General features: G+C 43.0%; 1 long non-coding RNA gene across 2 annotated transcripts in view; it reads right to left on the reverse strand.

Annotated features, from left to right (window-relative positions):
- Nucleotides 1–9,319: 9,319 nt before the first annotated feature.
- The window catches only part of LOC117069653, a 35,724-nt gene continuing 21,823 nt past the window's right edge, over nucleotides 9,320–23,220 (reverse strand). Inside the window, exons 2-3 of one of the 2 annotated variants that reach the window (XR_004431622.1) lie at nucleotides 13,755–13,872; nucleotides 9,320–9,509 (exon numbers count right to left, since the gene is read on the reverse strand). This is a non-coding gene — a long non-coding RNA (uncharacterized LOC117069653). Of the gene's footprint in view, nucleotides 9,510–13,754; nucleotides 15,028–23,220 lie in introns of those variants that run through there. The other variant, XR_004431621.1, reaches the window with a different exon arrangement.

The following is a 23,220-nucleotide window of genomic DNA, read 5'->3' on the forward strand; positions in this document are numbered from 1 at the left end:
AGCTCTAATAGTTTCCATTTGGCCTTTCCCACCATAATAGCCCTCACCTTACCAGTCAGGGAGCCAATGTGGGGGTTCTGTGAACTGCTAAGTATGACAGACTGTCTATGCCCATTATGCATTCTGACACTGGGGAAATGACCACAGGATGAGTCTGGGGACCCACTGGACCCACTGTAAGTTAGACCTGAGCTAAAACTCCATGAATTACCTGACCTCCATAAGCCCCTACTTTAACTGGAGGACTACAGTGACGTTTTGGGTCCCCTGGAATCAGTGTCAACTCAGAGCCAGTGCCCAGTAGTTCCCAAAAGTTCTGATCATTCCCCTTTCCCCAGTGTAGCTGCTCTGGTAAAAGACCAGTGGTCTCTTGGGGAAGGATGGGAGAAAGATTAACAGCATAAGTTATCAGTAGTGTAGTGGGGTCCTTCCTCAAGGGGATCTGGCCTCCCCTTCATTCAAGAGGTTCTGGGTCTGTAAACCGATTCAAGTCTTGAAATTCATTGAGGGGCCATGATTCTCTGATTTTATAGTTCAAATTAGCTTTTGTCCACTCAACCTGAAAGTTTTCTGCTTATAAATTAAGTAAGAATGCAGCAGGCTTCCTATCAATTTCACTTCCTGGAACATCGTGATTAATTAGCCAATGCCAGAGCTCTACATGAGTCAGACTATTCTGATTGCCGCTTTGCCTCTGCTGTCCATTATGGCAGCTACGCCCACCTTGCCTTTGAAGGTTGAGTACTGCCACTTGGCCCCAGCTACCTTGGGATTCAATTATTCCCATTGTATTTAAGTTTTGTAATTATGACCGTGGTTCCCACTATAAGATCTGGCATATAGAAAACAAACACAGAGCTCTTCAAGGAAGCAGGTGCCTCCTTCACAAATTTGTTTTACAAGGTGTTGGTGAAGGATATGTCTTCTGGACTCTCCCAGCTGGGATGAGGAGGACTAACCCACTCTAGTATTCCCATATCCCTAAGCCTTTAGATCCCTTCCTCTACATTAAACCAAGGGAGCTCAGGCATTTCTAGGTCACTCACAGTGGGACATCTTTTCTCATCTATATTTTAGCTAACCAAGCAAATAAACTATTAGAACCTTTTTGTAACTCCCTACGCTGCAACATTAAATGCAGAATCCCTGCTTAGTGGGCCCAAATCAATAAATTCAGCCTGATCCAACTTTATGTTCCTTTCACCATTATCCCACACCCTTAATATCCATTCCCATTCCTATTCTCCAGATTTCTGCTTATATAAATTAGAAAACTCAAGCAGTTATTTTGAAGCATAGTACACCTCCTCTGAACCTCACGTCTAGGGGCCTGCCGGGACCTGAGTCTATAGTTATAGGTCTAGAAGCAAACAGGGGTGTTAGGGGTGGGTGATATGGTTTGGCTAGTCCCCACCCAAATCTCATCTTGAATTGTATCTTGAATCCCCATGTGTCGTGGGAGGGACGTAGTGGGAGATAATCATAGGGGTGGTTACCCTCATGCTGTTCTTGTGATAGTGTGTGAGTTCTCATGGGATATGAGGGTTTTGTAAGGGGCTTTCCCCTCCTTCACTCATTCTTCTCTTCCCTGCTACCTTTTGAAGAAGGATGTGTTTGCTTCCCCTTCTACCATAATTGTAAGTTTCCTGAGGCCTCCCCAGCCCTAAGGAACAGTGAGTCAATTAAACTTCTTTCCTTTATAAATTACCCAGTCTGGGGTACATCCTTAGAGCAGCGTGAGAACGGACTACTACAGTATTAAACAACATATAGTCAACTAGAATTTAAAGGCTCAGGAGGATCCTAAAAATAGCATCCATTTAAAAAATGTAATTAAATCTCTGACCTATACCTAGTATAAATCCTAGGGGAAGTGTTACAGTAGGGTAAATTATAGCAGGGTACACAGTGTTTAGAAGATGTGCATTGAGAAAATATTTTTAAATGTTCACCAGCACAGGCCCTAGGCATGGCAGTATGCTATTCAGGGTGGACATGATAATTAGATTACCTCCTCTTGGCAAATTATACTGTTAAATTTTCTTCTGAGAAAAAGCAAACATGCTACTTAATGCTATAAATATTAAACACCGGCCGGGCGCAGTGGCTCAAGCCTGTAATGCCAGCACTTTGGGAGGCCGAGACGGGTGGATCACGAGGTCAGGAGATCGAGACCATCCTGGCTAACATGGTGAAACCCCGTCTCTACTAAAAAATACAAAAAACTAGCCGGGCGAGGTGGCGGGCGCCTGTGGTCCCAGCTACTCAGGAGGCTGAGGCAGGAGAATGGCGTAAACCCAGGAGGCGGAGCTTGCAGTGAGCTGAGATCCAGCCACTGCACTCCAGCCTGGGCGACTGAGCGAGACTCCATCTCAAAAAAAAAAAAAAAAAAAAAATTAAACACCTACTCTTTTACATATTGTTACTTTTTTGTCAGACTTTTTTCATGTTCATGAGGAAGACTGAAAATAATTTCCCCAATGTATAACAAATTCAATCAGAAGGCCACACTGAAGGAAATAAATGTGAGTTAGTGTTTCTGTTGTTACTGCTATTATAATCACCCTAATCTTCTAATTGAAATTTCACATTTTAAAGACAAATTTTGCCCTCCACCATCACCACTCTAAGAAAAGTTTGGCATCATCTACCACCTCCTTGAAATTGTCTCTGATTTGAAAAGGGAGTGGTTATACACTGCTGGTGGGAATGTAAATTAGTTCAACCATTGTGCGAAGCAGTGTGGCAATTCCTCAAAGAACTTAAAACAGAAGTACCATTCAACCCAGCAATTCCATTACTGGTATATACACAAAGGAATATAAATCTTTCTACCATAAAGACACATGCACACATATGCTCATTGCAGCACTACTCACAATAGCAAAGACAAGGAATCAACCTAAATGCCCGTCAATGGTAGACTGGATAAAGAAAATGTGGTACGTATATACCATGGAATATTATGCAGCCATAAAAAAGAATGAGATCATGTCTTTTCTAGGAACATAGATGGAGCTGGAGGCCATCATGCCTAGCAAATTAATGGAGGAACAGAAAACTAAGTACTACATGTTTTCACTTACAAGTGGGAGCTAAATGATAAGAATTCGTAGACACAAAGAGGGGAGCAACAGACACTGGGGCCTATTGGAGCATGGAGCATGGAAGGAGGGAGAGGATTGGAAAAAAAATAGGTATTTGGTACTAGGCTTAGTACCTGGCTGATGAAATAATCTGTACAACAAACCTTTGTGACACAAGTTTACCTATGCACACATGTACATGTACCCCGAACCTAAAATAATAGTTAAATTTTTTTTTCTCTGATTTAACTTCCAAGATACTACTACTGAGAGCTAACAGTTTTTGATTGGTGGCGGTGTTCCAGGCACTATTTTTAGCACTTTCAAGTATGATCTCCCTTGATCCTCACAATAACCCTATGAGCAGATACTTTAAATAGTGCCATTTTACAGATAGAGAAATTGAAGCACGCAGAGGTGAAGTTGCCCACGATAAGTGAGCTAGTTAACTTGTGGAGTCTGAATTCGAACTCAGCCAGTCCTACTTGAAGCCCATTGTCTTTTCTACCACATTGAAGCTTGTCATCTCCCAGTCATTGGGCTATTTAGAGTGACCTCCTGTTGTTTCACTTGTTATGTTCTCTTTGCCGCTTTCTCATTGCCTCTTATCATTGCCCCAACTGATTTAAAAAAAAAAAAAAAAGTCCAGGATATAGTCTCTCCTTCTGCCCTGAAGTTCTTTCTCCTGTACTTACAGATCATTTTCCTGACGATGAGGGCACAGCCTGTATCTGAGATCATACACATAAAATACTTGCCTTGTGTTTACTAAATGGCATTATTACATGACAATGGTCCTGTGCCCCTTTCAAGCACTTCACATACACATTTTTATCCGATTCTCAACTCTGCATGTTGAAGGTCAAGTTTATATTTCTCTCCAACTTTTGGCCTCCCCATTCTTTCAGGACACTATCATCCTCCTGCTCATCATCGGAGTCATCTTTAACTCATCTTTCTTCTTTAGTCTCTACATTCGATCTGCTACCTAGTTTTATGGATTCCACTTCCACTAAGCTTTTGAGCTTTTTCCCTCCTTTCTATTTCCCCTGACACTAAAGCACTACTCCATGAATGCCACCCCTCTTACTCAAAAACCTTCAATGGTTTCCTACCAGTTGCCAAGTTAAATGCAATCTCCTGAGTCAAACGTTAAGATTTATGTATATGTCTTTACCTTACCACTCAGCATTAACTTAATCCACTATGTGAGTCCTACACTCATCATATTAGACAGAATAATCTATACCTAATCTTTAAGCAAAGAGGAGCACTGTAGAATTTCAGATGGATTAAACCTCACACATTTTATCTTGTATGTGTCAGACTTCTCTCATGAGAACCTCAGAGTAATTTGACCTGAAAAGCCCTTATAATATCTTGCAGATATCAGCTAAGATTACTTCATTTGTTTTAAAGTAACTACTTGTTATAGCTTGGATGTGGTCCCTGCCCAAATCTCACATTGAAAGGTAATCCCCAGTGTTGGAGGCGGGGCCTGATGGGAGGTGACTGGATCATGGGGGTAGATTGCTCATGAATGGTTTGGTGCCATCCCCTTGGGACTGTCCTGGAGATAATGAGTGAGTTCTTCGAAGGTCTGGTCATTTAAAAGTGTATGGCACCTCCCCCTTCACTCTGTTGCTCCTGCTTTTGCCATGTGATGTCCCTTCTCCCACTTTGCCTTCCACAATGATTGTAAGCTTCTTGGGGCCTCCCTGGGACCAGATGTCACTATGCTTCCTGCACAGCCTGCAGAACCGAGAGCCAATTAAAACTCTTTCTTTATAAATTATTCAGTCTCAGGTTATTTCTTTATAACAATGAGAGAATGGCTTAAGACACTATTCTTCATATTCAAATTTACAAAATAATCTCCACATTTTAACACAGCGAGCAGCTCCTTCCATTTCAGGTAGCAGTGGAAAAGGAAGAGAGAGTGAGAGGATACTGCTGGGCTATTGAAATTGCGAAAATCCCTTTTAAAAGTTCTCCCTTAGGAGGCTGAGGCAGGAGAATCTCTTGAACCAGGGAGTCAAAGGTTGCAGTCAGCTGAGATCCTGCCACAGCACTCCAGTCCGGCAACAGAGTGAGACTCCATCTCAAAAAAAAAAAAAAAAAAAGTTCTCCCTTAACCCGATAAAAGAATATGGTTCCCAAATAAGAAATCAGAGTGAGAAGGAACATGGTTACTATATTTTAGGGCTATAAACAAGGCCACCCTGAATTACTAAAACTGCATAGTGAGGCAGGTAGCACATTTTTTTCCTTGCCTTTGATTTAAGAACTTGCTCATATAAATAATCTTTAAACCCTAATTGATAATTTTATTTAAACTACTCTATTTTAAAGAAGTAAAAACTATCTTATTTTCTGATTATGGTAAACCTGATCGTTTGACCACACAACCAAGGCGCTGAAGTGCCCCCTGAGGGCCACCTATCATAACTGCAGATTCATACCTAACCCCTGGAGGGTTTTCTAACTTCAATCTGTACTCAGCTATTTGCCTATGTAGTGCGGTTTCAGGGTTCCATTTGTTCTAATTTTGTGCCCACTTTTTAAAAATCTTTACTACCTAGCGGACGCATGATATTGTTCTGATAATGCTTTATTTCTTTATCACAAAAGCACTGGAAGAGTGATCGTTCTGTGTAATTCACACTGTGATATAAACAGGTTACTCTTTGGTGTTAAGTTCACAACTCTTTGGTGGGGTGAATTTTGACACTAGAGAAACATTCCAGGGCCTTCCGAGAGAAAAGGGTATTACTGGCAAGGGTGAAAGAAGGGTACAAAATGGAGAAACTAGATAAACCAAAGACAAATTATATTTTCAACGTTTTCTCTTTATAAAACTATGGTCAGAGCCGGGCGCGGTGGCTCACGCTTGTAATCCCAGCACTTTGGGAGGCTGAGGCGGGCAGATTGCCTGAGGTCAGAAGTTTGAGACCAGCCTGGCTAACATGGCGAAACCCCATCTCTACTAAAAATAAAAATAAAAAATTATCCGGGTGTGGTGGTGCACGCCTGTAACTCAGGAGGCTGAGGCAGGAGAATCACTTGAACCTGGGAGGCAGAGGTTGCAGTGAGCTGAGACTGTGCTGTTGCAACAAGAGCGAAACTCTGCCTCAAAAAACAAACAAACAAGCAAACAAAAACATGGTCGGCTTTGGGAAGAAACTGCTTATGAGGGAAGCAAAGACATTTTGGTAAAAAGAGAAAGGAGAAACCATCCCTCTTAAGTGCCTCTACACTTCAGTGCCAGCACTACCAAACTACTCTGCAACCCATCCTGAGAAATTTGTTTAACCTAGTTCTCAGCACATGTCACTAAGATTTTCTGTTTATTTGCCTCAGGCTCAGAAGAGCTACACGACCTGGTTACAGTTTAACACATGCCAATGGCTAAGTGATTTCTCTAATTTCTTTAGGGAAAAATCCCATGGTAAAAGTTAGATCCTAAGAATCCAATCTAATGTTAATACTAAGAGGACGGTCTTCATTATACTCCACAGCTGGTTTGGGAGAATATCAGTGAGTGACGCTTCTTTTCTAAGAAGTGGAGGAATTGAAACAGGAATGCCAAGCCGCAGAATGTTAGCCTCGCACATTCCTGATTCCGATGCTGATTCAGCTGTGCAGACACCAAACTCCCCAAAGATGCCTGCTCTTCATAATGGTTGATTCCAAGAGAGGAAAAGAAAATGTAGCCAATGACTATATTCCTATTTTTCCTAGATCAAAATCAGAAGATCAGCCCTTCCCAACACCATAGTTTGCTGAGAAACTCAGCACAGTATTCATTTATATGCCTTAACATAGCACCACGTTAAGGGTTGGCCTCTGTCATGTAAATCCCAGACATTTCCCTTTTTGGAAGAAATTTTGCGAACTTTCTAAATCTTACCCCTTCATTGAACTTCCGCGATGATTTTAAGAGGCTGTTTGCAAGCAAGAAATAATACTGAATTACATCTCATTATCTTCTGAACTGTCTCTTCTACTTTAAATGGACAATCATTTTGTTTTCCAGGGGTGGAAACCTATCTTTCATAGACTAGCACTACTGTTATCACTCGGAACGACATGGTCCACTGTGACAGTCATTAGCCACATGTGGCTATTGAACCCTTGAAATGTGGCTAAACTGAATTGAGATGTTCTACACGTGTAAAGTACACACTGGATTTTAAAGTCTTATTGAGAAAAAAATCATTATTAGTTTTTTATATTAATTACATTTCAAATGATAATATTTTGGACATATTGGGTTAAGATATATTATTGAAATTAATTTCATTTGTTTCTACCTACTTAGTTTGGCTCCTAGATAATTTTAAATCACATATGTGTCTTGCATCTTATTTCTACCAGTGAATCTCAATCCTTTCTGCATATAAGAATCACCCAGAGAGCTTTTGAAACATACCTGATGCCAGGCTCTTTCCTTAGACAGAATATCTGGGATTGGGGCTCAGCCCTGGTATTTTGTACTTTTTGGAAAGTTCCCTAGGTGACTCTGACGTGTAGCCAATGTTGAGCCAACTGCTGTAAACTCTGGAATTCTATGATTCTGAGATTCTACTGACAACTCATGCAGGTTAAAAGTTCAGAGTTGTTTTGTCCTTATTCTGTGTAATCAACTTTGTCTGTTCTCATCTATTTCTCCCTAAAGAAATAATGAAATGTTTTTGGAGTCATGCAAGTTAGAACTTTGTTTGTTTTAATTTCTAATGAAGTTCACATGAATCCAATACACTGCCAGGACTGGGGGAAAATGCATTGAACTTGGAATCTTAAGGTTGATGAGTAACATGTCATCTTTCCTGGAGCTGCTGCTTTCACTTGCCTTTTTCTTCTTGGAGGCACCCGCTTTGTTCCTACTACTAAGAAGAAATGCATCACAGTGCTTCCTCAGGCTTAACGTGCCTAAGGATCACCTGGGGATCCGATTAAAACGCAGATGCAGATTCAGTACGACTGGGTCTTGCTGAGATCCTGCACGTCTAACAAGCATCCAGGTGATGCCAATGCTGCTGGCCCATGGGCCACTCTGTGAGAAGCAAGGCATCAGGACTTAGGGAAAGAGGTAAGACTCACCTGGTGGGTGGAGCTTGTGCGCAGCTGCGTAGTCATGTGCAATAATGTCAACAGCACATTGACTTTGTTTTCTGTAATGAACATGGAGCAGCCTTTTAAATGAAGTCTGCTCTACTTTGCCCACTGAAGCACAGTTACAATGGCACATATTTTCTCTATGTAAAAAAGTGAGCCTCCCAAGAGTAGGACAGCTGAAGCTAGTAGATGTGATTAAGAATCCACATCTTACATCCATCAGCCTCAACTCCTAGCTTTTTCCTTCCATGCACAGGGGTTAAGAAGCAGCCTATGGGCTCAGAGAAGGGTCTTAAAGTGGGACTAATCCCATTTTTCCCAGGTCTCACTGCCTCCAGAGACAGGAGCCAAGACTGAGTCCCAGACACCACTGCTCCCTGCCCCTCATCACCACCGCCTGGCCCAGGTTCCCCAGGACTAACTGCATCATGCCTTTGATACCTGTGTCGATGGTCACAAGAATCCCAGGCTCCCAGGTCACCCCACTTCTTTATTCTCTGCTCCCCATAGGGCTCCACACATCCTTCATTCTGTCTCCATCTTCCCATCACAAGACTCCAGCATCTCAAGAGCCCTCTAATGTGCGTCTGGATTCAGAAACCCTCTTTAGCAAAATCCCTGTAATCTGCAGCCTCTTCCCTGAACATCCTTCTCACCTGGGGCTCCTCCTGCCGATGCTGCTCCTCCTTCCCTGTAGCCTCTCCTGCGCTGACGTTTTCCCCTTATTCTCCTCACCACTGGGCTTGGAGATGGGGCGGTGTCCTCTTGGCCCCCAGATACTGCTTCCATACCATCCTCCCTCCTCCCTTGCTAAAATCCCTCAGCTGTTTCTCTCACTGCCTCTGCTTGCTGCTACTCTCTACTCATGAATTACTCCCTGCTCATGATTTCTTTTAGCTCTGGGCTCACTGCCACACTCTCTTATAGACTTCTTTCCCTATTCTTAGTGATTTCAATACACACACACACACACACACACACAATTTATCCAACAATATGTCCTCTCAGTCACTTGAACTCCTCTTCCTCAACAACCTTGTTTGAAATCTCACCTCAGCCACCCACTCCCAGGAACATACCCTCCCAGACCAATGACTTCAACATCTCTGATTCAGTCAGAGTGGGATCAATTTTTTAATTACAAAATCTAACAAAACAAGCACATTCTAAATTAAGTTCTTGCTTGTGGTCCATTGCACCATTGAGTTGGGTGGAGAGCCTTCTATACGATGATTCAGGGACCCAGGCTCCTTCTGACTTGAAGTGCAGCCATTCCCTGGGGCTTCACAGTCTTGGCTGGATTCTCTGCATTCAGCGGCAGACGGAAAAGAGAAAGGATATAGAATTGCATGAGATGTTTTTTTTTATGGGCCAGGCCTAGAAACTGGGTACATCATCTCCATCCACATTTCCTTGGCCAGAACTAAGCATTGGCCATATCTGCAAAAAGGAACAAAAAAATGTATTCCAGCCATATTTGGGGGTGAACAACCACCTTGCCATCCATATTCTCATTTTCATCCATCCCAGCATCTGATCACTTACTTCCTGACTCTCCAGTTCACACCCCCCAGTGTCCCAACTCCAGCAAGCCTTCAACCCACTGGGAATGCCTATCCTCTTCTCTCACCACCTTCAACCCACTGGGAGTGCCATCACTGCTCCCACCACCTTCAACCCACTGGGAGCACCCATCCACTGATCCCGCCACCTTTTGCTGCCCCTCCCTATCTTCCCTTTTCAGCCTCCTTTCATTGCCTGGGCAATTATCATGATGGACCCTTGCATCTAATCTCTATTTCCTTGTCTCTCTGTAGCTTTCTCACTTGGCAACACCTCAACCCTGGTTAAATCTAGCAAACTGTGTCTGCACCCGAAAAGCCAAACATGGCTAGCGAAAAACTCATAACTACATGCACCAATCCCACTTTATGTTTGTGATAGTGAACATCAGTGAGCGCTTGGTGTGGCCAAGCAACTGTGTTCATTTCCCTGGTCTATGGACTCTCCCACTCTCCTAGACATCCACGTAATACCTTATCCACTCTCCTTAAGCCTCTGATATCTTCTCTCCCATTCTTAGTTTCCTGTTTCACAGGGAAAATTGAAGCCATCAGGAAAATCATTAGACTCATACCATTCATTACCCCTGCCAGCATCAGCACCCACATGTGCCACCTCCCACCTGATACAATAGCTGGCCTGTCCGTGTGCCCATTTAATGCCAACCTCCCACCTGCGTATAGATCCCATCTCATCCCACCTACTCTAGGGCATTGCTCTAGCAGCTCTCCTACCTCTCTGGCATCAACAATCCCTCTTCTCATTGTATTATTCTCATCTTCACACAAAAATGCTATTATCACTCTCACCTAAAAAATTTAAAAAAAAAAAAAAACCCTCTTGACCCAGTTCCCTGTGAACTACTTCCTGTTACTCTCTTCTGTCTCCAGTTCCTCCCTTCCCTTCTCTGTCAACCCAACCAAGTGGGCTTTAACCCCTCTACTTTTGTCAGGGTAACAAATAGTCTCCCCATTACTGAATCCAATGGTCACTTCTCAGTCCTCCTTTAACTCGACCCCCAGCAGCATTTGGCACTGGCCTCCTTGCCCCCTTCTTCACCTTCCTCATCACACTTGCTGCCAAGACACCACATTGCCCTGATTTTCCTTTCACCTCACCTGTCATTCCTCATCACTCTCCTTTACTGGTCCCTCCTTGTCCCCCAGACCTCTTGGGGTGCCATAGAGCTTGGTCCTTGTACTTTTTCACTTCTCCATCTGCACCCCACCTTCACCTACTTCATGTAGTCTCTGGCTTTTAATACCATCTGTACCCCAGTGGTCCCTCGTATGTCCCCCCAGCCCAGATACCTCTCCCAACTCCAAATGCTCAGGTCCAATGCCTCCTGGATGTCTTCACTTGGGGGTCAAACTCAAGTCACCGAAAGCAAACTTTAATATTCCTCCCCGAACAGTTTCTACCCACAATCTTCCCATCTGGAAAACAATTCTGTCCTTTCAGTTGCTCAGGAAGAAATGAAAAAGCAAATAAACAAAAACCCCAAACCAAACCAAACAACAACAAAAGCCTTCGAATCACTAATTCCACACTTTCTCTTACACCTCATGTCAACACATCAGGAAATCCTGCTGAATTTTTCTCCAAAATATATTCATATGTCACCACTGCCACCATCTTCGTGCAAGCCACTGGGGCTCTCCCTGGATTCCCACTACAGTCTCTTCTCTTGCATCCTCCCTTGCACCTTTGCCCTCCTACGATCTATTCTCAATGCTGCAGCCGGAGTGATCTGGTTATAATACAAATCCTATACCTCCTCTGCCCCTGACACCCCAGTAGCTTTCCATCTCACTCAATGTTAAAGCCAGAGTCCGAAATGACCTACAAGGTCATTTTCTCTTCCACCTCATTCCCTATTCCTTAACTTCACTTCACTGAGACCACTCTGGCCTTGTTGCTGTTCCTCCGACACATCTTGTATACTTCAGGGCCTTTGCACTGACTGGTCCTTCTGTATGTGAGGCATACAAAATGCTCTAGCTCCCAGTATCCACATAGTAAAACTCCTCCTGCTCCTTCTTCAAGCACTTGCTTGATAAGTCTCCTTAACCATCTTACTTAAAATAGTTTTAAGTAACATTTTATCACATTCTAACACTTCATGATTTACTTCTTACTATGTTTACTTTTTTATGGCCTGTCTCTTCCCCTTAGAACGTAAGCTCCAATAGCATAGGGATTTTTATCTTTTTTTTTTTCACTACTATATTCTAACACCTACAGCAGTGCTCAATAAACACATGTTGAATAAATGAATAAATGAAATCATGTTAATAGTCCTTAACCCAACGCTATGTACTCAGAAAGTACTCAATAAATTTTCATTACACAAGAAAATTAAACTACTCTACAATCTTTATTTTAAAATGGTTATGTTTTGTTTGAGAATATCAGAAACTGTCTAGTAGAAAGTACTTTTTTTTTGTTTGTTTTTTGAGATGGAGTCTCCCTCTGTCACCCAGGCTGGAGTGCAGTGGTGTGATCTTGGCTCACTGCAAGCTCTGCCTCCCGGGTTCCCACCATTCTCCTGCCTCAGCCTCCTGAGTAGCTGGGACTACAGGTGCCCACCACCACACCTGGCTAAATTTTTGTGTTCTTAGTAGAGACGGGGATGGTCTCTATCTCCTGACCTCATGATCGCCCACCTCAGCCTCCCAAATTGCTGGGATGACAGGTGTGAGCCACTGCACCCAGCCAATTTTTTTAAATATAGGAAAACCGGAAAGGCATGTGTAAGAGTCATTCTATGCAAATGAAGTACTGGCAGTGCCATCTTTCACACCTTTGCAATTGCTGTTCCAGATATTCAAAGCTGACTAATTAGCACCAAGACCTCAATTCTCATAGCCTTCATCTAGTCATTTGCTGGAATCAACATCCAATGTGGACATTATCAGTCTTTGTTTTTAATGCCACTGCTTCTCCAGTTACCTTGTGACTTTGTCCACTTATGCTCACACCCAATAACAAAGAAGAAAAAAAAGGAGAAAAGGATCAGAAAGAAGAAGATGAGGCAGTGGCAGCAGAGGAGGAGGTGGCTGGAAAAGCTTCCACCTTTTATTGCCTTATAAATACCAATCCGACCTTGCTCAACTCTGCCTGAGCTTCATGGTCACCTCTAAGCTTTCCAAAACCACAGGTGATTGGAGGCCACCCCGAAATTACTGAGTCTGAATCTGCTGCAGTAGTGCCCAGGTGTGTGTACAGTGTTTACATTCTTCATGGACCATTCTAATGCACAACCAGATTTGAGCAGGACTGGATGGGGCAGTTACCTGAGAAAAGATCTTAATTCATTGTCATGACAACCACAGAAAGTACATACTTTGATCTTCATCTTATAAACAACGAATCCAAGTCGTTGAGAAGTTAAAAAATTTGCTCAGGATAACACAGTAAGTGACAAAACTAAGGTTCAAAGTCAAGGCATTTTTAGCTATACTCTGTCTGTAGTTATGGATCACTCCAAATCCTAAAGCTCCCTGTTAGTGACAGGCCACGCTGAGTCTCCTGATGGAACTCAGTCATCTTTCACTCTCAGAAACCTCCAAATGCCCACTGGAATCAGCATCTTAAGGACTGTCCACTGGGCACAATAGGCCCAGCAATCCTGCTCAGCATCGTAGGCACTCGTCCTTGGCTGTAGGCTCAGTTCCTGTTCCTGAGTCCTGCCTTCCATCCCGTCTCTGAATAAAGGTATGGGGTGGTCTCCCTCATTATAGGCAGATCTTCCAGGGAAAACTGTCTATTTCCTCAAGGTTGTGAATGTTACTTCCTTGTCCTGGAATCCCCATCTCCTGGCTCCACCTCACAATGAGACTCTGATAGGTCATCTTGTAGAACCACCCTCCCCAACCCCAAGCCTGAAGCTTCACATGTTATCTATTTGTTTATTCATTAATTCACAAAGTATTTATCGAGCACCCACTAAAACCTAGAAACTAGTAAACTTGACAGTCATAGTACCTTCATGGAAGCTATGCAGGAGACAAGAAACAAATCAACTTGCATTCATGCTTCCATTCTTGTAGTGTGTGTTTGGTCATTTGTTGTCAAGGCTATGGACTCCTCCACAAATATTCATCTGTGGGTAGATACGTGGTAAGTGCTTTGAAGGAAACAGGAGGGAAATAATCAGTGGATGGGGAAATTTACCTATGAGAGGGTGGTACACAAAGGCTTTGCTGCAATAGGCTCATCTACACTGGAACACAGGATGGGAGGGAGTCAGGTATGGGAACAATGACAGGAATAACATTAGAGGAAGAAGGACAGGGTGGACACATCTGCTGGGCAGGAAGGAGCTCTGAGTGACAGTGACAAGATGGTTGGTAGGCATGGGGCTGGAGTCCACATGTGGCTTTCTGAATAAAGAACAGTGCAATATGTATGTTTTGCCAACAGATACTACATTTAGACTATTTGACTCATACCAAGACACGAACACCAAAATGGGGCAGCAGGGAAGAAAAATAGCTAGGCAGGACAAAGGTAAAAATAAAGTCATGGACTGCTTCAAACTCTTCATCCAAAAGCGAAATACTTGAGCAGTGCTTTCTAATCACGTTCTACAAGTTCTTTTTTTCATCCTTTCAGCAAATGTCTGCTACATGCTTGCTCTGGATCAGGCACTGTTCTAGGTGCTGTGGATTCAAGAAAAGTCTCTTTCCCTCTTTCTCATCTCTAAATAGATTCTGAGTGCCCAGCTGGGATCTTTCCTTCCCTGTCTTTTCAGATTTCTCCCTGGGGGTATTTAAATACAGAATGAGGAGCAGAGGATAGAAGGACAAGAGAGACACAGGCTAGGACTAGTGGAGGAGTCCCCACCCTACTCCACAGGATTTTAAGGAAGAGATAGTGCTACAAAGTTTGAGGAAAACGAATGGGAGAGAAAGGCAAAAAGTAAGAAGGAACAACATAGCTGTATTGAGCCCTTATTATATGCCTGGCAGTATTCTCAATGTTCATATTATCATCTCATGTAAATCTTATAATGACACTATGAAGTGGGAACTATTATGACATCCACTTTACAGATGAGAAAACTGAAACAGAGAGGCTGAGTGATTTTCCCAGGGTTAAACAGCTGGTAAGTGGCAAAGCTGCGATTCAGACCCCACCAGGGTGGCTCAGAGCTCACACTCATTACCATTCCATGATAATGTCTTGACACAAACTGCTCTTCACTAGTTAAGCCCTTTGTGGCATTCATAAAATGTAAATTTAAAAATTGCTCTTCTTCTTTTCTTCTACTTTCTTAACCCTTTCCATTACAAAATAAAACATAGAGTAAGAAAACCACACAAAGTCAATTAATAGCTCAATTCACTGTTAAAAGGTGAACACCTTAGCAACCACTGTCCAGGTCAAGAAATGGAACTTTGCATGGCAACCCCAAAGTCCCTTCTGTGTCTCATTCTGCTCAATATGGCTCCCTTCTCACAAAGCTAACCACTGCCCTGAAGTGTTAAGTAACCATTCCTTGTGTTTCTTGTAGTTTTATCACCTAGGCATGCATTCCTAAACATTATAGTGTAGCTTTACCCATTTGTAAATTCGACGTGTCTTTTAATTCTCTTATATTCTATAGGGTCTCTCCTCCATCCCTTTCTTTTTTTCCGACTTACCTGGGTACTTGACTGGTAGACCTCCCACCATTTGGCCTTTGCTGATTGTATACTGATTGTCCTCTGTCTTCTCTATTTCCTGCAGATGGGAGCTGGATCCAGAGACTTGATCAGCCTCAGGTTTGAACTTTTGGCACGATTCTAAGTGGTGACTTGTTCTTTCACCATGAGACATGCAGTGTCTGATTGTCTCTCTTGTTGTGATAATAGCAGCTGTTGATGCTTGATGCCAAGATCCATTCATTCAAAGGGGGTTGCAAAATGGTAACATTCTAGTTCTATCATTTCTTTTCCATTTATTAATTCGTCCACTGGAACACTTTTCTAAAAATTTGCTTTCCCTCATCTGCTATTTGATTACTCAGTGGCACGTTCACTTAGCAGAAGTAGAATAAATGTTTGATTCTTTCTTTTCATTTACTAATTTTCACAAAAAATGGATTATTTTCCTATTATCCTCTGAAGGAGATCAGTTTTTAAGATATCATTATGAAGTCATGGATTTCAATTTATTTGATGGGTTTCATAATGATTACATTTATTATCCTTTTTGAAGCTCAAATTTCCCCCTCACCAGCCAGTGGAAGCCTCTTCGAGTTGACCCGAGTGTTTTCAACATGATCCTGGTGGTCTTCAAGAGCTTTCTCATTATCTGGTATGGCAAGGTGTTCCAGACACATCTTGTACATTGCCCATCCCAAACCTAGAAATAGCCCTTTCTCGTTAGTGGAAAAATGGTGTTTCAAAGCCACATCTGGGCACGAGGGATGCCCATTGCTACTGGGTCGGTCATGGTTTCTAAACCTTTTCAGTGAACAGAGCTAGGAAATATGTGTGCACATGTGCAAACACACACACACACACACACACACGTGGATGCTCCCACAACTCATATGCATATCTTTTTGTATGTATGTCATAGTCAATAAAAGGAGTTTTTTTTTTGTTATTAAAATGATACATGTTGTTTCTTACTTTGCTAGCCTAGACTCCCTCAGCATAGCCCACTGACGGCTATTGGCATGCAACCCACCTCAGTATTTTGAAGGCTTAGGGAAAAAAGAAAGCAGTTCTTCAATGCAGGTTTAGGGATTCAGCTCCTATTTTAATATTATTTTCTCATTATATATTAGTTCAGAAAAATCTCTGCTTGTCCATACCACTTTGCAAAGTCTATTTATATTTTCCACATGCCAAAACTTCATCAAATAGTCCTCTTGGGGGACTATTTGAAATGCAAGCTGTTGCTGAAAAGAAGAGGAAGCAATGTCCTCTAAGCCAGCCCACCCGAGCTTAGCTCTCGCTCCAAGAGTTTGCTAGGGGCAAGTCCAAACTAAAGAATGATCTGCACAGATTACCAACAACGCACCTTCATGCAAAGGGAATTAACAAGCATATGGCCATGAATACTCATTTTAGCTTAAATGCTAGGATATAAAAGAATAAGTACAAGGGGCTTTGGAGGAGCACTGGATTGAGGAAGAATTTAATCTGTGTTGAAAAGCAAGAAAATAGGATGGTATCTGCAAAAGAGATAATGGCAAATATTCCATTTCTGTCACTTTTTTAATAGAAACAGAGGGAGACATTTGCTTTAACACTTGTGTAATCATAAAAGAAACAGGCCCAATGTTTCAAGTACTATATAGCATCATACATGTGGAAGTCCTCTGCATGCTGCCATACTCTGCAAATGAACCAAGTATACTATTATGAAGTATTATTTAATTAAATTCAAAAATTATTCTTTTGAAATTATCTTCACCCAGTCTACATGCTCCTACATGTTTTCAAATGAAAGGCAAAGGAACGTGAGAGCGTTGGGCTGGCTGCCTCTGAGTGCCCGCAGGGAGGCCAATAATATGACTCTGTGATCATCATTATCTTCATAAAAAGAAAGATCTGGAGGTTGAAACAGGGCCAGCCGCCTGGACTTCCCACTGAGAAAAAGCACAGGGGCAAAACCCACTTCTGCCCACAAGTCCACACATGCCTGTCATTATTTACCAGAACTCAGACCGCAGAGTGTTTAGATAAAGGCATTATGTCTCAGGAAAGTTCTAGAAAATGTGCTGCAGTGCCCTGGGGGCCTGAGAAGAAGGAGAGGAAGGCAAGAACATGTATGATGTGCCAGGGAAAGTGAACAAATGAGAGTTTTTAAAAGATAAACTAAGAGAAGGAATGTGAATCTCCTGCAGGCCTCCAATTATGCAGGTTTATGGGTGGGAATCCCAGCCACACTGGAGATAAATGAGAGTTATCCTATCAGAGATGAGTCTTCTCTGGATGGGACAACATGATGAAGCAGCTTTAAAATAAGTGAGGAACGCTATAATTATGTTTATGAATTAAGTTGGAATAATATCTTTAAAGGAGGCTCAAAAATCACTTTCTCTATATATGTATCTTTCTAATCTGTGGACCAGTGTGGCCTCTTTTTCACTATGTCCAGAGACCTATGCTTTAAGTTATACTAACAACTACTACCTTTTGCATGTACACAGGGGGTTTTCACTGAATCTATCTATTCTAATGTTTTTATTTTTTCTTTTCTTTTTTTTTTTTTTGAGACAGGGTCTCGCTCTGCCGTCCAGGCTGGAGTGCAGTGACACCATCACAGCTCACTGCAGCCCCAGGCTTCCAGGCTCAACCAATCCTTCCACCGCAGCCTCCCAAGTAGCTGGGACCACAAGCGTGTGCCACTCAGCACAGCTATGTTTTAGTAGAGACAAGGTCTCACCATGTTGCCCAGGCTGTTTTCGAATTCCTGAGCTCAAGCCCGCCCACCTCAGCCTCCCTAACTGCTGGGATTACAGGCCTGAGCCACCGTGCCTGGCTCTAATGCTATTAAGAAAGAATTGGCAAATGTGTCACCCAGGAATAGAAGTGTAATTATTCCATTTATGCAACTCACTTGGCTTTCCTCTACTGTGAGAGGAATAGCAAATGAGATGGCTAAATTGAAATATCTGACTCATAAGACAGATCCCCTTCCTTTCCTAAATGGAATGTTAAGGAGACAATCAGCTACACAAATGGCTACATTTTAAAATATGTATTTCAGAGATAGGTTACCTCAACTCAACAGCATCTCACTCACTTCTCTCTCTCTCTTTCTCTGGCTCTTAGTTCAATTTAGTGTTCTGGGAACACCTAAACTCCTGCTAAAGAAAAGAATATGAATGTGCTGTCAGCACTGTCACTTATGATATGACGAGCCCTCCATGCCGGTTCCAGGACAATGGCACCCTTTAATCCTCAGAGAATGGGGGTCAACCTGTCACTTCAGAAAAGCCATCGCTCTCTGAGACAGTATCAGCACAGATGTCTCTGAGCCTCATAATTCTGTGTCTTGTAGCCTGGGCTTGAACCCACATCCAGCTTTTCCCTTGGCTCTCTACCTTTGTCCCCTGTCCCTCTCCTGGTTCCAACCTAGCCATTATTTCCTAAGTGTCTGTGCTAGAGGCCACCAGGAGCCACTACCTCTGTTTCTGACCGTAGGGCTCTGCTCTGAAGTCTCAAACCTACTCTGTCAGCTCTTTCCTGCCTATACTTGCCTCCTGGCAGTGACAACCCAGTCTACCCAGGTCTAGCAGGACCTAACCCTTCAATTCTAGCAGGAATTAATGCATTGGGTTGTAATAGCTTTCCTTTTGGAGGGTAGTATTTTTTATGCTACTTCCTAGTTACCATGCTATGGGTACCTGATATGATGGGCTCCATGGATTCCTGGTGTATAAGGGGACACAAAGACACACAAGAAGAAGTGTGCTTGTGCTCAAAGGAGGGGCTATGTTAAAGGGCCAGTTGAAGTCTGCTCCAAAGAGAGATGTGCAGAAAGGCTTTAGTAGCTTTAGGAAGATTTCTTCAGTGACTTACAGGAGGAGAAGACTGTCCTCTCAAAGTTAAGAAAACATTTCACCAGAATCACTGAGAAGTTACAAGTCTTCAAATTAAGAAGTTCATTGAAGTCATACTTAAATGAAATGAGCAGTGTTGGACTTTGGTTAAGGAACAAGATATGTGAAGAGAGTCAAGATAATCTCATGTGCAAGTCAGGAGAGGTGAGTCAGTGTATTTTTTGTATGGATGAGAAACGCCTCAACTATTCAAAGCCCTCAGTCTTGCAGTACAGTTGACATCAAGAAGGAGCTGAGAAGGTGAAGAGCAGCCCCTAGTATGCTGAGGCCACCAGAATGTTTCCTGAGACCCTCTGGAGAAGGGATAGGGTACAGAAACACAGCACAAAAACAAGTAGGGGCTACATATTGGGGTGAGCAGGAAAAAAAGGGAACTATGACAAATTAGACACTAGAACAGAAGCCACAGCAACTTTGGAAAAGAGGATCAGCCAGAAAAAATATCTAAGACTGAAGAGCTCTGCTCTCTGGTGGGAAGCAAAGAGCCATGGGCTCTGCTTCTCAGGGTAGCATCTTCAAAGGCAGGATTAGGGGATTGCCATGCTGTGTGCCCTTGTGGATAGAAGCAGAAGGAGAAATTCCCAAGGCCAGCAGCAGAGCATCATGAATGGCTCCCAGTCAGTGCAGCTGAACAATCTCAGGGGTCATCTACTATTTATGGTGCCATTGAGGGTGTGGTTCAATTTCCTTATCTATAAAATGGGATAATCATAGCACCTACCTCATTTAAGATTGGTGCAAGCATTAAAGGGTTTAGTACCAACAAAGTAATGCCTGGCACATAGTGAGCACTCAGTAAATATGAACATTATAATTATGACTATTACCAACACTCACAGCTGGATCATGTACACAGATTATAGTATTTACACAAGTGACCCCATGGGTTAGTGTTTTATAGGTCCTCTCTCCAGCATTGGGTGCAGTGGAAAGCATGAGCAGAAATGCACCACAATTGTATAAAATGGCACTGTGATAGAACAGGGTCCTCTCCATGTGAGTTGAACAAGGCAAGTACAGGAAAATGCTGTTTGAATCTTAAAGTATTAATTAATTAACCTTGTATGATATTGGAACTCAGACATGCTCAGTAGTTAAAATCTGAATCGATTCTTTAATCGTGCAGTTAGGAGTGAGTCCCATGTAATTTTAGCTGGAGAGAAAAATGCCTAGTGTTTCAGACTCAGTTCTATGTAAGGGAGCCTAGCGTGTTATTCAAGAGGCAGTGACAGCTGGGTCCTGAGGGTCAGTCGCAGGGTTTTCAGAGTGGGGCATTCAGGGGCTAAAGTCTAGGCAAAGGTCAAAGCCAAATTTGGGAACCAAGCCAAAAAAGTCTTCCTTGCCATCCTAGATTGTTTTTATGAAGCAGCTCATGGGTTTGACCATGAAGCATATTAAAGGCTACCCATCAATTAGTCAGGCTTCTCCAGAGAAACAGAACTGAAAGGGTGGGTGGGTGGGTGTGTAGAGAGAGAGAGAGATTTATTTTAAAGAATTGGCTGGCTCACAAGGTTATGGAGGTTAGCAAGTTCAAAATCTGCAGGGTAGGCCTGCAAGCTGAAGACCCAGGGACAAGATGTTGCATCTCAAATTGGAAGGCAGCCTGCTGGTATAATTCCCTCTGCCTCAAAAGGGCTCAGCCTTTTTTCTCTTAAGGCCTTCCGTTGATTGGGTGAGGGTCACCACGTTTTGGAGGGTAATCTGCTTTAGTCAAAGTCTTCTGATTTAAATGCTCACCTCACCTAAATATAGCTTCACACAAGCATCTAGAAAGCTTGACTGAACATCATGGCCTAACCAAGTGGGCACATAAACATAACCATCACAACCCACTCTTGAACATTAACAGGCAGTCCTCTGAATCCCGTCACTGAGGCTTGAGTTTCTACAAATGATCTCAGGCAAAAGAGCTAAGGAAGTTCCTATCTCTGTACCATTGATAGGGCAGAAATGTCCTAAAGCGACACAGCCTCATAAAGCAGATGTGTATTTCAAACTGCTGGCTCCAGTGTTTCAACTCAAGATGCTACAATAAAAAGGTTAGAAGAGGATGGTAAAATGTCAACTCAACATGGTGATAAAGGAAATTTTTCATTTTTTCGGAATATTTGTTTCTGAGTAGACATTGTCCCTTAACATTTAAAATTCCTATGAATCCAGCCTAGTTTGGTGTCATTTACCACTTGCCAGCCTGGTTAGTCCTATGAGTTTAAGAAAAAAGGACAGATGGGCTCTGGCACATGTTCGGTCTACAAATACCCATTAAATACAGGTGAAAATTATTCTGGAAGGATGAAAATATATATTTACTTCTTGCTTATAGATCAAAAGGCAAAATGCATAGCAAAATACCTTGCACGTATTCAAATATTGAGTGAACTGAATCAAAATAATTTTTAGCAAGTTCTTTCCTTCACTGTACCCTAATAAATAGGTAATTTACTAATAAAAAGTTTATCTAGAAGTTGCCAGGATATTACATTTCTACATTTATTTATTTATTTAGAGACAGTGTCTCACTCTGTCACCCAGGCTGGAGTGCAACGACACGATATCGGCTCATCTCTGCCCCCCAGGTTCAAGCGATTCTTGTGCCTCACCCCGCTGAGTAGCTGGGACTACAAGCATCTGCCACCTCACCAGGCTATTCTTTTTTCTTTTCTTTTGTGTGTGTGTGTTTTTTTTTAATAGAGACAGGGTTTCACCATATTGGCCAGGTTCATCTTGAACTCCTGACCTCAAGTGATCCACCTGCCTCGGCCTCCCAAAGTGCTGGGATTACAAGTATAAGCCACCGCTCCTAGCCCCATTTCTTTATTTTCCTTTTTTTTTTTTTTTTTTTTGAGACAGAGTCTTGCACTGTTGCCCAGGTTGGAGTGCAGTGGCACGATCCAGGCTCACTGCAAGCTCCGCCTCCTAGATTCATGCTATTCTCCTGCTGCAGCCTCCTGAGTAGCTGGAACTACAGGCGCCTGCCACTACGCCCGGCTAATTTTGTGTACTTTTAGTAGAGTCGGGGTTTCACCTAGTTAGCCAGGATGGTCTCTATCTCCTGACCTCGTGATTCGCCCCGCCTCGCCCTCCCAAAGTGCTGGGATTACAGGCATGAGCCACCGCACCCGGCCCCCATTTCTTAAATAGAGTAGAAGTCACTCTGTGGGAAACCATGGTTTTATTCAAAATATGAAATATGAAACCTTTAAGGTACATAGGTCTTTTGTTCCAATTTCAGGAATACAGGCTTCCTGTGCCTAATTGTCAGTTTGGCCTTAAGGAAAACTTAACGTAGGCCAGGCACCAAGGAAAACGCTGCGGCCCACCTCCTGAGCCCTGGAAGGCGCCTGGAGGAGGAGCAGGCCTTGACGCGCGCCTGCTCTCCACCAGTTTGGGGAAGTTGCCGGGGCCCTGCGTTGCCCAGAGGTGCCACCTCTTTGACCGGCAGCAGGCCGAGAAGATCCGCAAGATGAAGAAGCTGTGGAGAACTTGGTCGAGAGTTTCAGCCGCATTACTTTGAAGAAAGATGACACCACCTTTAATAAGACGGCCAGCGTTCGCTGTCAAAAGGTGCTGCTGCTCTGATAGGACTAAGAACCCTGTTCTCATGAAGCAGCATAGAGTCAAGGCTTTCTACATTCTGGCCTTTGCTTATTTCTCTAGGCTGCTCACCTAAGTTTTCTGAAGTTGCTACTTTATTACTGACAAGTGGTGCCTCAGAAAGGCAAACCGTCCACCTTCAATTGCATTTTCAGTTATGGAGGACAGACCAACGTTGAGGAAGGGATTTGGCTATTGCCGAGAATGATTAACAACCAAACCCAGGAAGACTCGGAGACTGCGGAGACACGTGTCTCGTTCCGCAGTTGGCTTGGAGTAGGCCGCAAAGTG

The sequence above is a fragment of the Trachypithecus francoisi genome, unplaced genomic scaffold (genome assembly GCF_009764315.1).
Source record: "Trachypithecus francoisi isolate TF-2019V2 unplaced genomic scaffold, Tfra_2.0 Lachesis_group3, whole genome shotgun sequence".
In the NCBI taxonomy this organism is placed as follows: Eukaryota; Metazoa; Chordata; class Mammalia; order Primates; family Cercopithecidae; genus Trachypithecus; species Trachypithecus francoisi.